This window comes from Larus michahellis, chromosome 1 (assembly GCF_964199755.1).
Source record: "Larus michahellis chromosome 1, bLarMic1.1, whole genome shotgun sequence".
In the NCBI taxonomy this organism is placed as follows: Eukaryota; Metazoa; Chordata; class Aves; order Charadriiformes; family Laridae; genus Larus; species Larus michahellis.
The window spans coordinates 36483112-36495890 of NC_133896.1; the positions used below are offsets into that span (position 1 = coordinate 36483112).

A 12779-nucleotide genomic window follows, 5' to 3' on the forward strand; every position below is an offset into this window, starting at 1 on the left:
GTAATATTTTTACTTCAGTGCCACACCAGTAACATCACATTTGAAAATCTACATGATTTTAATTGTAGTTTCTAATACTGTAATATAGGGTAGCTACTTGTAGCATCTTTCTGAAAATTACCTGCTGTTTTATAGTCTCTGTTCTGAATTTAAGGGGATTGAATGTTTATAAAAGGTGTAGGACTGACAAGCCGTTGAAACAAAGCTCAAGTCTTGAATATATACCCAGAATACAGACACAAACATAGTCGGTTCAACACCACCCCACCTACAGGCCTTCCACATGGATCACTCGAAGCAGTTAGCAATGTTTATTCAAGCTCGCTTCAGAAAAGTCTTCAAGCACATCATTAATTTGCCTAGTCCCATTGAAGCCACGCACTTACAGCTGAAATGCCTTGCGTGATCAGACCTCAGGTTTTGCCTTTCTGTGCACACAGCAGGCCCATGTCCTACAGTTTGCTAGTGGTGACTTTTGCGACTTGAGCACTTCTACAGTAAGAAGCAAAGTAAGACTACTAACTCATTTTAGATAAACCATGAGACAAGCTTTAGATGGTACTGACTCTCATCCCTTGCTGGAAAGGATCCAAATTTCAAAGAGTTTCCTACATACAAACGGCACAGAAAGCCATTACCTTTCCCCAGAGCCATCGAGACACTCTGTGTTACTTTGCAGAGCCATTAAGTACAATGACACAAAAGCCAACGACGATTTATGGTTGAGCCTAGAACTCGAAAGGCCAAACAGGGATCTTAAACAGGAACGATCGCCAAAAAAGTCTCAACTGAAAGGGGATCTAGAGCACATAGTTTTAATGCAGTGTTCTCAGAGCTCCCATTTGCACAGCCACGAGGCAGAAGGCAGCACCCAGCCTGAGACTGCACATCAAAGGCTTTGGGAGAGGTCCTCTCATACATGTAGGTTCACATGGTGAGGGAGAAGCCACAGGGAGAGCCTGTAACCAAGAAGAGTGTCCTGGATAAGGATGCTCGGATGAGCATGAAAAGCCATTTGGTGACCCAAGGGCTGCAACCATACCGTCTCCTCCATTCCATGACACCACATGTCAGATGGAGATGAGCGGAGGGCCACATATCGCATAGCTAACTGGTTCGTGGTGAGACGGACTGGAAGCCACAGCTCTGCCTTATCAATATGTGATGCAGAAACTGCAGTGGGGGAGTGGAAGAAATCCAATACGAGAGTATCACTGCAAATGTGAGAGACTTCTCAGGTCTGTGCTCCTGTCTCTAAAAGAGCTGGTGTGAGACTGCATGTTACTGAGAGATTATTTTAGAAATGTATTATATCCTGCTTTAAAAGGGAAAAATAAAGCAAAAACAGTACACAAAGCAGTTGCAGTTTGGTTCTACTAAGTCAGTTAAAATATACAGTACTGCAATACCGCCTCCTTGCATTTCAAGAAGGAAATTTCTTTATTGGATCATGCCAGTGGTCCGCCTAGTCCTGTACCTCATCTTCAAATACTGGATCTTAATATTGCAACAGAGGCAAGAAATCTTCCACCCAACAAGAGGCCAGCATACAACCAAGGCTAAAAACTTCATTATCCATCTCAAAAATGTTTCATACTTACGAATCTATTTCTTAATATTTTTCTATTTATACAACCGAATAGGTTTCTTGAACTGTGCTTGTGCATGTTTACTTGTGAAGTTTGTCAACCTAAAGCACCTTAAGAGACCTTAGCTCCAATTCGTGACTTAAGCATAGAAGATTACCAAACACCCACAAGTCCAAAAAAAGCTCTGTGTGCTTTCATCTGTGTGCTGCCCTGTACTGCGGCTCTCCCCTTGGTGTGGTTAGAGGGATGCTCACGGTAGAGGTGGCTGTATACAATGCTGTCCGGGTACCGACAGACCTGTGTTCAAGTTTCATATTACAAGATCAGCAAGATGTGAAGTGAGGCTACTGGAAAATGTAAGCTATTAATGTAGTATGGATTACAAGGTTTGATAAGCTTTAAACAAGGCAGGTGGGGGGTGGGGGGGGACGACACGACAATTTCTCGCTTTTTACACATGCAATTATATAAGTGATTCTTCCATACCGCAAAAGATACAGGAGCTACTCCTATAAGTGCTTACTCACGCAAGGACTAAGGATCAAATCCATACAAAGCATTTTCCAGTGCTCCTTCAAGCAATAGCTACAGCTACAATGCATTCTACAAATCAGTGTCCTGATGTATCCGAACAGAAGAAAAAGCTAAGAAAGCTTTTTTTAGTGACTTTGTCCCATTTTATGTAAGTATGTAGTGTCCTGCCATAACTAGTACTGTAAAGCACAATGTCTTTATTTTCTCTATCTCCAAAGCATTTTTCAAAACACGCTGCAGCAAAGAAGCTCTATAAAAATGCCTCGAATTGTTTATTTTAAAAATGTGACTGGTTTGCACTAGCAGTATGAAAAAGTACATTAGGTGGCCTTTATTATTTTGTCTTCTCTTTTGATAAATAACTGACTACATATGGTAAGCAAGAGTGGCTGGCAAGGGTGTATAAGGAATCAAAGCACAAAAATCACTATCTTTCCAAGTTCTACCAAGAACAAAAGATAGCTCTGAAGCCGTCACCAGAAAAAAAGAACAACATTACCCCTGATGTTTCCACATTCATTCCTATGTCTGATGAGTTTTATAAATCTGCACTGAGTTATGAGGAGGAGTGTTTTGAAGCATGTATTAACAGCTTACAAAACCAAATCCCTGGGCCAAATTTCCTGTTGAAATAGCTCCAAGAGTGGGCCTCTGTCTCTAAAAAGTATTTCAAATGTGAAGGTGTACACTTACAATGGATTCTGTGAAGCTCAGTATGCTATGTAAATGTTTTCTCATCCTAAAAAAAAAAAAAAAAAAAAAAGGCAAGCAAAATCCTTTTAAAATATACACTTAAATTCAATGATCTAAGGATAATGGAGCAAATCTCCAGATGGTTTAAAATGTCAGAGCTTCAACTACTCCAATGGAGCAGTGAAAGTCTGCATCAGTTGGGGATGTCCCTCTTAACACATAAAAACGGTCATGAACGCGGACAGGTCACTATTCAGTTCTGCTGACATGGGACCCTTCTGTTCTATTCATCCAAACGCAACTTTAGCCTCAATGCCTTTAAAACACAGCATTTCAAAAGGTAAATGGAAAATGCATTTTGAAATGAAAAGCTATTGCTACCTGAATTATCTGGAGCTGTAGTAGAAAATCGATGAGAGAAAGATATTTAAATGAGATGTTTAAATATAGACTGTAAATATGAGGCTGAACATCAATTAATTAGATTTGCAGGGTCTTCCCTTCCTTTAGGCTCCGCATCATCACGCAGTCTTTGTTTACTTTCATTTATTTTCTTTGTTTGATGACGTTTGACTAATAAATACATTGATGAATTGCATCAGTAAATGCCATCCATATATCACAAAAATAGGATATACTCAGTGTTTCTGGCACGCTGATGCTAAAGGGTTTTTTTGTTTGAACTTTCAGTACTTAACAAAGGAAATAATGCTGCTTTGCTGGATAAACTTCCTGATTTTTATTTTAATTTTCAGTGAACAAACAGCTGCAGAATAATGTGATTTAATGAAGCATTTCTAATAAAATCCTGCAGAAGTTAAAACAGGGGCTTAGAACTGCTTGCTCACTCAGAGTTGTATCATTCAGAATAATTTTTCAAGATGGTGATCACATCTTTGTGTAGATGAGTATCAGGTAATGTGATTTTCTGTCTTCCAAAGTCAGTGATTTCCTTTAGTGTGATAACTAGTTAGCATTGTTCTTTTACATACAACATAATTTACGCAACATATTTCTAATACACTATTTAGGCTTTACGCATGTCGGTAAGTAGCAATACAGCCAGCAATCAATTTAAGAGTGAAGACGCTCAGATCTGAAAAATTCCATGGTATGTTTTGCTCACCAAAACCATATAACCTGCATTTGTAAAGACGTCCTTTATCAAGTCTGTCATCACCTGTGATGAAATTATGGAACTTCTTGGCTGCTACATGTTTCTCTGCCACCACAATACAGTGTATTTGCTTTATGTAAATCTAGATAGGGTTCAATGAATCATCACTTTGCAACCTGCCAGTAAAGCAATTTCCAATATCCGTCTGTACACACATCTATTTACTTCCATTCAGAACAAGTTTTTCATGTATTCCCCACTAGAATTATGAAGTGCATTACCAGCACCTGCATGTAAAGCTGGGATCCCTCAGATCAAAGGAAGAGACAGGTAAAAAAGGTTACCTCATATGTCCAGTATGATAACAGACACTGCCAGATTAGTCGTCATTCTCTGATTAAAACAGCATGACAGGAATCAAGATTTTATCTGTCACCCACATCAGCAGCATATCTAAAATTAATACCACATTTTTGAAAGTCCCCTATGTTCAACCAACATGTGGAACCAGTGAATAGTAACCCTGATTTGCTATTAATTAACTGTGCAAAGCTTTCCACTGAAATTATGGCACTTAGTTTATATTTATAAGAATAACAGTACTGTAGATTTGGAAATTGTGACTTTATGAAACCAAAAAACACATAGCTTTCAATATTGCCTCAGCGGTATCAGCTCTCTGAAATAAAATGTTAATAATGGAATTTATGTGAATTACTTTACTACTGTTAATTATACAGTCACAAAACAATTTAGGCATCAGCTTGAAATGACTGTACAATTACTATGAAAAAGTACAATGAAAGATATAACCTTTGCCAGCCCTGATAAAAATGCCTTAGTTTGCTCTTTCCCAACTTCAGCTAAGCTGTGTTCCTACTACCATTGAACTACTATTTTTCTAGTGTTTACCTTACGCTACAGAAAAGAATCTTAATTTATCAATTTGGCTTCACTTAGATCAGCCCATAAAGCAGCTTTGAAGTGTTAAACATATAGCAGGCTGAATACTAATGTCTGAAACTAGTTGGTAAGATAGAGAAACCAGATAACAATTATCATTTAGTCAATAGTAATTTAAATGTATCCACTGCCGTGCGAAGACCCTAAGACCCTGAATGCTTTACGGGGCTTTCAGGGATAGGGGTTGAGTATGTTTATTATTTAAATTGACAGTTCTGCAGGAGTCAAAGCACGATTCTTTAAATACTGAGCCGGTGTCTGCTGGGGGGCTGCGTGGTAGAAGTGAGGTACTTAGTGCTCTAAAAAAAATACTGATAATCTCCAAGCAAAAGATGGAAAGACACAATTGTAACTACACATATAATTTAAACTGCTTTAAGCAATGATTTTAACCCTCGGTAAGAATGAAACACACACAAGAGCCAGGCATGGCAACTCCAAAGAGGGCAGTGAGAGCTATCGCTCTTTATTCTTTGCATAGATAACCTGCTGTCCGATCCCACAGCTCCACAGGAACAAAGCAGGTTATTTTACAACTTTCTCTTGCAAAGCTATAAATGGGGTGCAATAAGGGAAAAGCCCTCTCCCTGTATACAGGACCTGAAACGTATTTAGTAGGTAAATGAGTTCACTGAAATGCAAAGCAAGAAACGTGGATGGACAAGGTATGTTTCATGCTATATACACCACAACTTGGGGAGCGTTACAGAAAGAAATGACGCCACGAACCGTCTCTTTATAGCTCTTTTTTTTTTTTTTTTTTTTTTTTTGCCCCCAAAGGATTCACAAAGCGGCTCCTTGCTCTTCCAGCCGCTCTCTGAAGGCGGCCGAGGAAGCGTCCGGGTTCCAAAGCAGAGGAAACCCCCAAGTGCCCGGGGGTGTTGCGAGTTAGCGGCCACCCTTCCTACACAAGGAGTTGGGCTGAAAAACGGGTAGGTTCCCCTGCCCTCCCCCCGCCCCGCCCCCCCCCCGGTTCTGCTGAAAGGATGAAATTTTCTTTTGAATAAAATCAAATAAAATTAAAAGGAAAAATTAAAAAATAAAAATAAAAAAGCCTTGCGGATGCCCCGGCGCAGGGAGGGAGGGGGCTGCCCTATGCAGCCGGCAGGAGCCGCGGAAGGGCGGCGAAGGCAGCCCCCCCACACACACACACCCGGCTTTCTGCAACTTTTGGGCGGCGGGAGAGCGGCAGCCCCGCACACCCTGCGCCTGGCCCCGCATCTCCCTCCCCATCCCCCCAGCAGCGCCTGGACAGACACACAGACACACGCCCCTGGAGCGCTCCGCTCACCTACCTGCAGCCCCGCTTCCTGCTGGAAACACCTAGGGATCGGCCGCCTCCCGTCGGGGGGGAGCTCCGGCTCCAGCCTTACCGCCCGGGCATCGCCGGCAGACGCCCCGCGCCCCGCCAGCGCCCGGGGGCATGGAGCGGCACCGCGCTCCGCTCGGCTCCGCTCGGCCGGGCTGGGGCAGGCAGCCCTCCGCCGGCGCCCGGGTCTCCCCCCCGCCTCTCTCTTGGAATACACCAGGAATCCGGTTAAGAGATGCTGGAGGAAGGGCGAAGTAAGTGGAAAGGGAAGGAAGACTTGAAGTGTTTCTCGAGCACGATTTCAGAGTATTAAAAAAAAAAAAAAAAATGAAAAGAGGACGAAGTATGGATTAGGTATCGGAAAAGCGGAGGGTGAGGAAGTCCTGCAGCCCGGTGCGGCTCCGGCCCCTCCGCCAGCTGCGTGCGGTCCCGATTCAGCGCCGCCGGCAGAGGAAGGGAGGAAAAGCCGGCGCGTCCTGCAGCAATCCCTCCGTTAGAGCATCTCTGATTGGTTTGCCGCTCGCACACAGCACGACTTCCCCCTCCTGCTGCCTCCTTCTCCCTCTTGGGAAAAGTAATTGGAGAGCGAGAGCTTCACCTTCAGCAGCAGCCGCCCCGCGCCCAACCTGAGCGCACCGCACCGCAGAGGGGCGCGGAGCCGCCCCGGGCGGCCGGACAAGCGGAGGCAGCTCCAAGCGCGCCCTGCCGGGAGGGGAAACGGGATGGGAGGGACGCTCTTCTCCTCCCCGGTGTTTATCCGGCTCCTCGCTGCTCTCCTCCCCAGCCCCTTGACGAGGCAGCGGGTCCCCGCGGCCGCCGCTCTGTCTGACCGAGGAGGGGGCGGGGGGGCTCCGCCGGCAGCGCCAGCCGCCTCCCTCCGCGGCCCGCGTACACCGGGGCTGGGCCGCCTCCCGCCCCCGCGTCACTGCACGGCACGGCGCTGCTCCCCCCTCCCCTCCCCTCCTCTGGGCGGGGGGGTGCGAAGTTTCCGCGCAGGCACACGTGGCCGGGGAGAGGTGGAGAGCCCCGCGGATCCCCGGCGGCCCCGCTGCTGGGGCGGGTGGCACCGCCGGCTCTCCCGCCGGGACACCCCCCCCCACCCCCTTCCCCGTCCCCTCCGGCGGGAGGCTGGGCGGCGAGCGGGGAGGGAGCCGCCAGGCCGGGCAGGGCCGGGCAGCTCCCCCCGGGGCCGCGGCGGCTGGAGCGGGGACAGGGGCAGGAGGGACGCGGCGGCGCCGGCAGCCAAAAGCTGGACTGTGTCTCCCTCCAGAGGGAGAAGGGAGTCACGCACGGCAGCTCCGGCGGCGGGAAAGCCGCGGCCTCGGCTGCGCCCCTCATGCCCGGGTGGTCCCCGAGTGGTGGGGTCGCCGAGCACCTGCGCTTGGGAGGTGGTGGGGGAAGGTGTTTCGGGTCAGATCCTGAAGGTCTCTTCTCCCTCTGCTTAAAGGCGGGTGGTGGGTCGCAGTCGTCTGCCACGACTATTGATTAATAGAGGGAAATGTTGGTGCGTGAGGATAACTGAAAGCGTAGCTTGCTTGTTTATTTCAGCGTGTTTTGTGCTGTTTGAAAGGGGGTGCAGAGACGTGGAGGGGAGGGAGCCAAAGAAGGAGACAAAAGGCCCTTATTCATTACAGCGATAGCAAACAGAGTCAAATTTTCTCCTAGAATTCTTGTCCGCTCCTAGGTTAAAAGGGGATGCAGCATTAAGAAGTACTGATATACTTAATCATCTGTTGCCTATTTTTAATTTGTACCAGCTCGTATAATAGCAAGTTTTCTGAAAAAAAGCTTCTGTTGAGTCCTTAACTGTCATTACATCTTATATGATGTTGATAGTCAACTCTGTGAGAAACAGAAAAGGGAAGTGAAACACTTCCCCAGTTGTTATTGTTCATGCCAGAGTTTTTCCATGTAAGTAAGGATGTGTGGAATGTTTGAAATATTTTTTTTCAAAGCAAATACAGACCTAAAGGTCCATGCAGTCAAAAGAGAAAAGACAAAATGAAGGCTTAATGTTGACTGCCCTACACACAGTGATGCAGCTGTAGGATGAAATACAAAGAGCCTGGTATGGAAAGGGCAAGTTAAAAGTAGCCTGGTACGTGGTTGTCACAGTCACTGTTGCAGCAAGCTCTGCAGTACACATACATGCCTGGGTGCGGACTGCAGCCAAATTAAAGGCTGCTGGTGGTAAATACAGACGTCGTCTTATCTCATTCATTGGAAGCCGGTAGAATAACATCACAATTTCCCTAGTCAGTTTTTACGTTTGCAGACGGCTAAAAATAATGCAGAGGGAACTGAAACAACCAAGACCGTGCTGCTATCAGCAGTGTGATTTCAGCACGTTGACGTAGACTCAAACTAATGTGGATCCACAGGGGTTGGATGCTCCTGCCCCACCAATGCAAAATGACCAGGGATCCTGAATACATACTGGAACGGGTAACCTTTACTGTTGTGTGGTTCAGTGTTCACAAGTATCATTACTGGATTAAAAGCAGTCAAAGCACGCCAAAAATGCAACTGCAGCAGCTAAAATGCAGCTACAGCAGCTGTTACACTTCAGATGTAGCAAACACTTTGTAATTATAGGAGCACATATACCTGTATTAGCTGCATGTATCATTACACGCAAGTTGACTGTGTATTGTGAGACCAGAGGATACTAAGTAGTTTTATATTGGTGTCCTGCTGTTACAGAAATCAGGCAAACACACCTGAAGACACAGAACCATTATCACCCAGTTAAAACAACACAAACAAGTCACATGCAAACAACAGAAGAAAAAGCAGCAGCCAAAGCAATAGATAAGCTGACCCGTTTTCGAACGCAAGAATTTTGTCTGTGCAAATCTTGGAAAATGTGATCATTATTTACGGTGTGATGCTGCTGCACATGAGCAGTTGTTCTAAATCACTTTGCCCGACATCTGACAATGTGAAAAAATCCCCAGGTTGCGTGACACCATGCAGAAAGACATGCTTTCAGGAAGCTTCTCTACGTGCTTTCACAGTATGGCCAACACTCCTGGGAAGAACTGCACTGATCCGTTGCACCTAGACAGTGCAGCTGGTTTTACAGATGCTTACTTAGTAAGCCTGACTCATCTCCAAAGGTGCATTTGTACATGCTGCACATGCACGATATGATAAATTTACCATTTTCTGGAAATACCAGATTGGCAGTCTTTGTCCTACACAGCCTGTGTTTATATCTTCCTGACTGGAAAATCCCCAGCTGAATACCATGGCCTTAGAACACAATACAGTTATGAAACAAAATTATTGTATGAATGTTCTCTCTTTCTTTCTTTAGCTTGTTTCAGTTTTGAGTTAGTGTCACTATTTCTTACTTTTCATCAATTTGTAGGGCTCTTCCACACGCTAAAAGAAAAACATAAAACATGAAAATGGGCATTGGCACTCACAACAGGTATGCTGTTTGGAACAGCTTCAGCATTTCCATTTCAAGGTGAACAGCACAGCATAAAAATCAGGAAAATAAAAACTTGTTTCTGAACAGTTGCTTGTATGTGGATCTGGTATGCATCTTTTTTAAACACTGATTTTACTCAGAGGCATGCATGTTCTGAGCTGCTAAATAGAGAAAAAGAAAATTTATATTTTGGTAGCCACATGTAGATTTTGTCTTTAAGAACTGATGAGTTCAGTAATGTCTATCAACAATTTTGCTCCTTTGCCTTTCCCAAGAGACCCTTCCCCTCCCATCACCCACCGTGCTACTAACCTAAACTAACTGAAAGCGCCAGTTATGGTTAGATTAGCAGTTAGGTTCTTGATTTCTCATTTTGAACATAAAGATCAGGTTTTTACTTGGGTCTTCCACCTCTCTTAATATTGAGCTTCAGGTACTAAAATAAGCAGGGACAAAGACCACAGCTGTCATCAGGAATACCTCCATGTAAGGAGACCTATAGTGGCTTAGAACCTGATGTGCAGCAGCATCTTACAACATTCCTCTATTGCCATCCCCTAAAGCTGGGGAAGAAGCAGCATAGATTCCAAAAGCCAGCTGCTGTAAATGATTTGTGGTTATCATAAAATCATAGAATCATCAAGGTTGGAAGGGACCTTTAAGATCATCGAGTCCAACCGTTAACCTAACACTGCCAAAACCACCACTAAACCATGTTACTAAGCACCACATCTACCTGTCTTTTAAATACCTCCAGGGATGGCCATTCCACCTCTTCCCCAGGCAGCCTGTTCCAAAGTTTGATTACCCTTTTGGTGAAGAAATTTTTCCTAATATCCATCCTAAACCTTCCCTGGCACAACTTGAGGTCGTTTCCTCTCCTGACGCTCTGTGAGCTGGGACAGTCCAACAGTGCCTAAAAGTCCCCTTTACAATGTGTACACAGATACACAGCTACACACTCATGTTTTTATCGCAGGTGAGAATCTGGTCCACCAAATTTAAAGTTTCTTAAAAGCTCTGGTATATTCCAATATTCACATACAAAAATAAAGGTAATTGACTCCTGAAAAGCTGATGGAAAATGAAAAGGCAACGGAGCAAAGTTATTCTGGGGTTCTTTAATAAGTCTCCCACAGGCATTTATTAAAATCATGCTGGTTATTGGATTCTGAAGGAAATAGGGTTTTTAACTAGCATACTGGAATCATCACTGATCTTTCAAAGCTTCCACATAAAATGGAAAAACTAACTGCAAAATATAACAAAAGTAGCCATTCTTCCTTTTCTACAACACATAAGTGACACAGATAAACACTATGATGATTTTTTTTTACCATTTAAAAGTATTCCCCTAAAATACGAGATGACACGGATTGCTTATCCATGCTAACATAAACGCTGCTCATAGAGTAATGCCATCTTCCAGGATTTAAAAAACAGATACATGTACATATTCAATGTCAGTTTGGGAGCAAGACTTTGTTGCTTTCATGAAGGAGGAGAGAAAGCTGGGAATCAGAGAAAAAATTGGGTTGGAAGGGATGTCTGAAGGTCTGGTTGGGCTGAGGATCCAAACCCTAGTCATGGGTGGGGCTGACTTAAAAGTTTGATCAAGTAGCTCAGGGCTGTGTTCAGTGGTTTCAAATATCTTCAAGGACAAAAATTCTACCTACCAGCCTCTCTGGCCCATTTCCAGAATTTGATCATTCTCATCATGAAGGATTTTCTTCCTTACATCCCAAAAAATTTCTCAGAATTTCTCTTTCTGTCTCTTATGTGCATTGCTTCTCATCCGTTTGCTGTGCCCTTCCAAGAAGCCTCTGGCTCCATCTTCCCTGTAACCACCCACAAGTAGTTGAATACAGCAGTTAGATCCCCTTTTCTCTTTTTTAACGGGGCTGAAGAAACACAGCTTTCAGGTTTCTTGTATGTCATGCCTTCACCACTTTAGGACGCACTGCTGACTGAAGTTCAACTTGTCCACCAGCATCTACAGGCTTTTTTCTGGGAAGATATTTTCTAGACGGTCTGTGCCAAGCTTGTACTGTTGCAGGGGGTTATTCTGTCCCAGGTGCTGCACTTGCCTTTGTCTTTGTTGAACTGCATTAAATTTCCGTGAGCTCTCTTCTCCAGCCTGTTTTGATCCTCCTGAGCAGCAGCCCTGCCCTCCAGTGCATTGATGGCTCCCCACGTTTTGGTGTCACCTGCTGGGAGTGTTTGCCACAGTCATCCAGATTGTTGGTGAAGATTGTAAGCAGTATGAACTCCAGCGCTAAACATCGGGGAAGGCCACTAGTGGCCTGCCACTGCTCTTTCAGCCTCACAGTTCAACCAATTTGCACCCATTTTATAAATTATCCATCCAGCCTATATCTGCCCAATTTGGCTACAAGGATGTTATGGTAGACCATGTCAAAAGCCTAACTAGAGTCAAGATAAACAACACCCACTGCTCTCCCCTTCCCCATACAGCCAGTCATTTCATTGTAGAAGGCAATCAGGTTGGTCAGGCAGAATTTGCCTTTAGTAAATCCATATTGACTATTCCAAATCACCTTCTTGTCCTTCATGTGTGTGGAAATGACTTCCAGGAGAATTTTCTCCATTATCTTCCTGCAGACTGACCTATGGTTCCTCACATAGGAACCTTCTTGTCTTGTTTAAAATAGGCATATTTACCATTTTCCAATTATTTGGGACCTTCTGTCACCAAGAACATCTGCAGATGACAGACAGCGATCCACAGTGCCCTCAGGGCACTTGGATGCACCTGGTCCCACAGACTACTGTATGCCCACTTCGCTTAAGTGGCCTCTATTGATCTTCCCAACTATCGGAGTTGGTACTTTACTCCCCCAAACTCACCAACAAAGCAGAATTTAAAAAAAGATGAAGAAACCCTGGGATGAATGCTGTTTGTCTGACCTGCCCCATAGAATATCATATGAACGGATCTTTCTTCTTACGTTATTTCATCAAAAAGAGCAAAATCCCCCAGGCTGTGAGAACTGTAGCTATTCTGGAAAATAAAAATGCTTCTTTCTGATACTTTGTAAAGCACCTAAGCTCCCTAAAGGGGAAAGATTTAAAAACCTGCACTCCTCATTTCTCATTTGCTACCTCTTGACAAGT

The 12779-nt window shown here is 44.5% G+C and overlaps 1 protein-coding gene across 4 annotated transcripts in view; it reads right to left on the reverse strand.

Moving 5' to 3' along the window:
- The window catches only part of TAFA2 (TAFA chemokine like family member 2), a 195499-nt gene extending 188207 nt beyond the window's left edge, over window positions 1–7292 (reverse strand). For 2 of the 4 annotated variants that reach the window (XR_012585023.1, XR_012585012.1), the window contains exon 1: window positions 6192–7292. The gene's annotated coding sequence lies outside the window, so the exon portion shown is untranslated. The remainder of the gene's footprint in view (window positions 1–6191) is intronic. The other 2 variants (XR_012585037.1, XM_074571193.1) reach the window with 2 other exon arrangements.
- Window positions 7293–12779: the final 5487 nt, after the last annotated feature.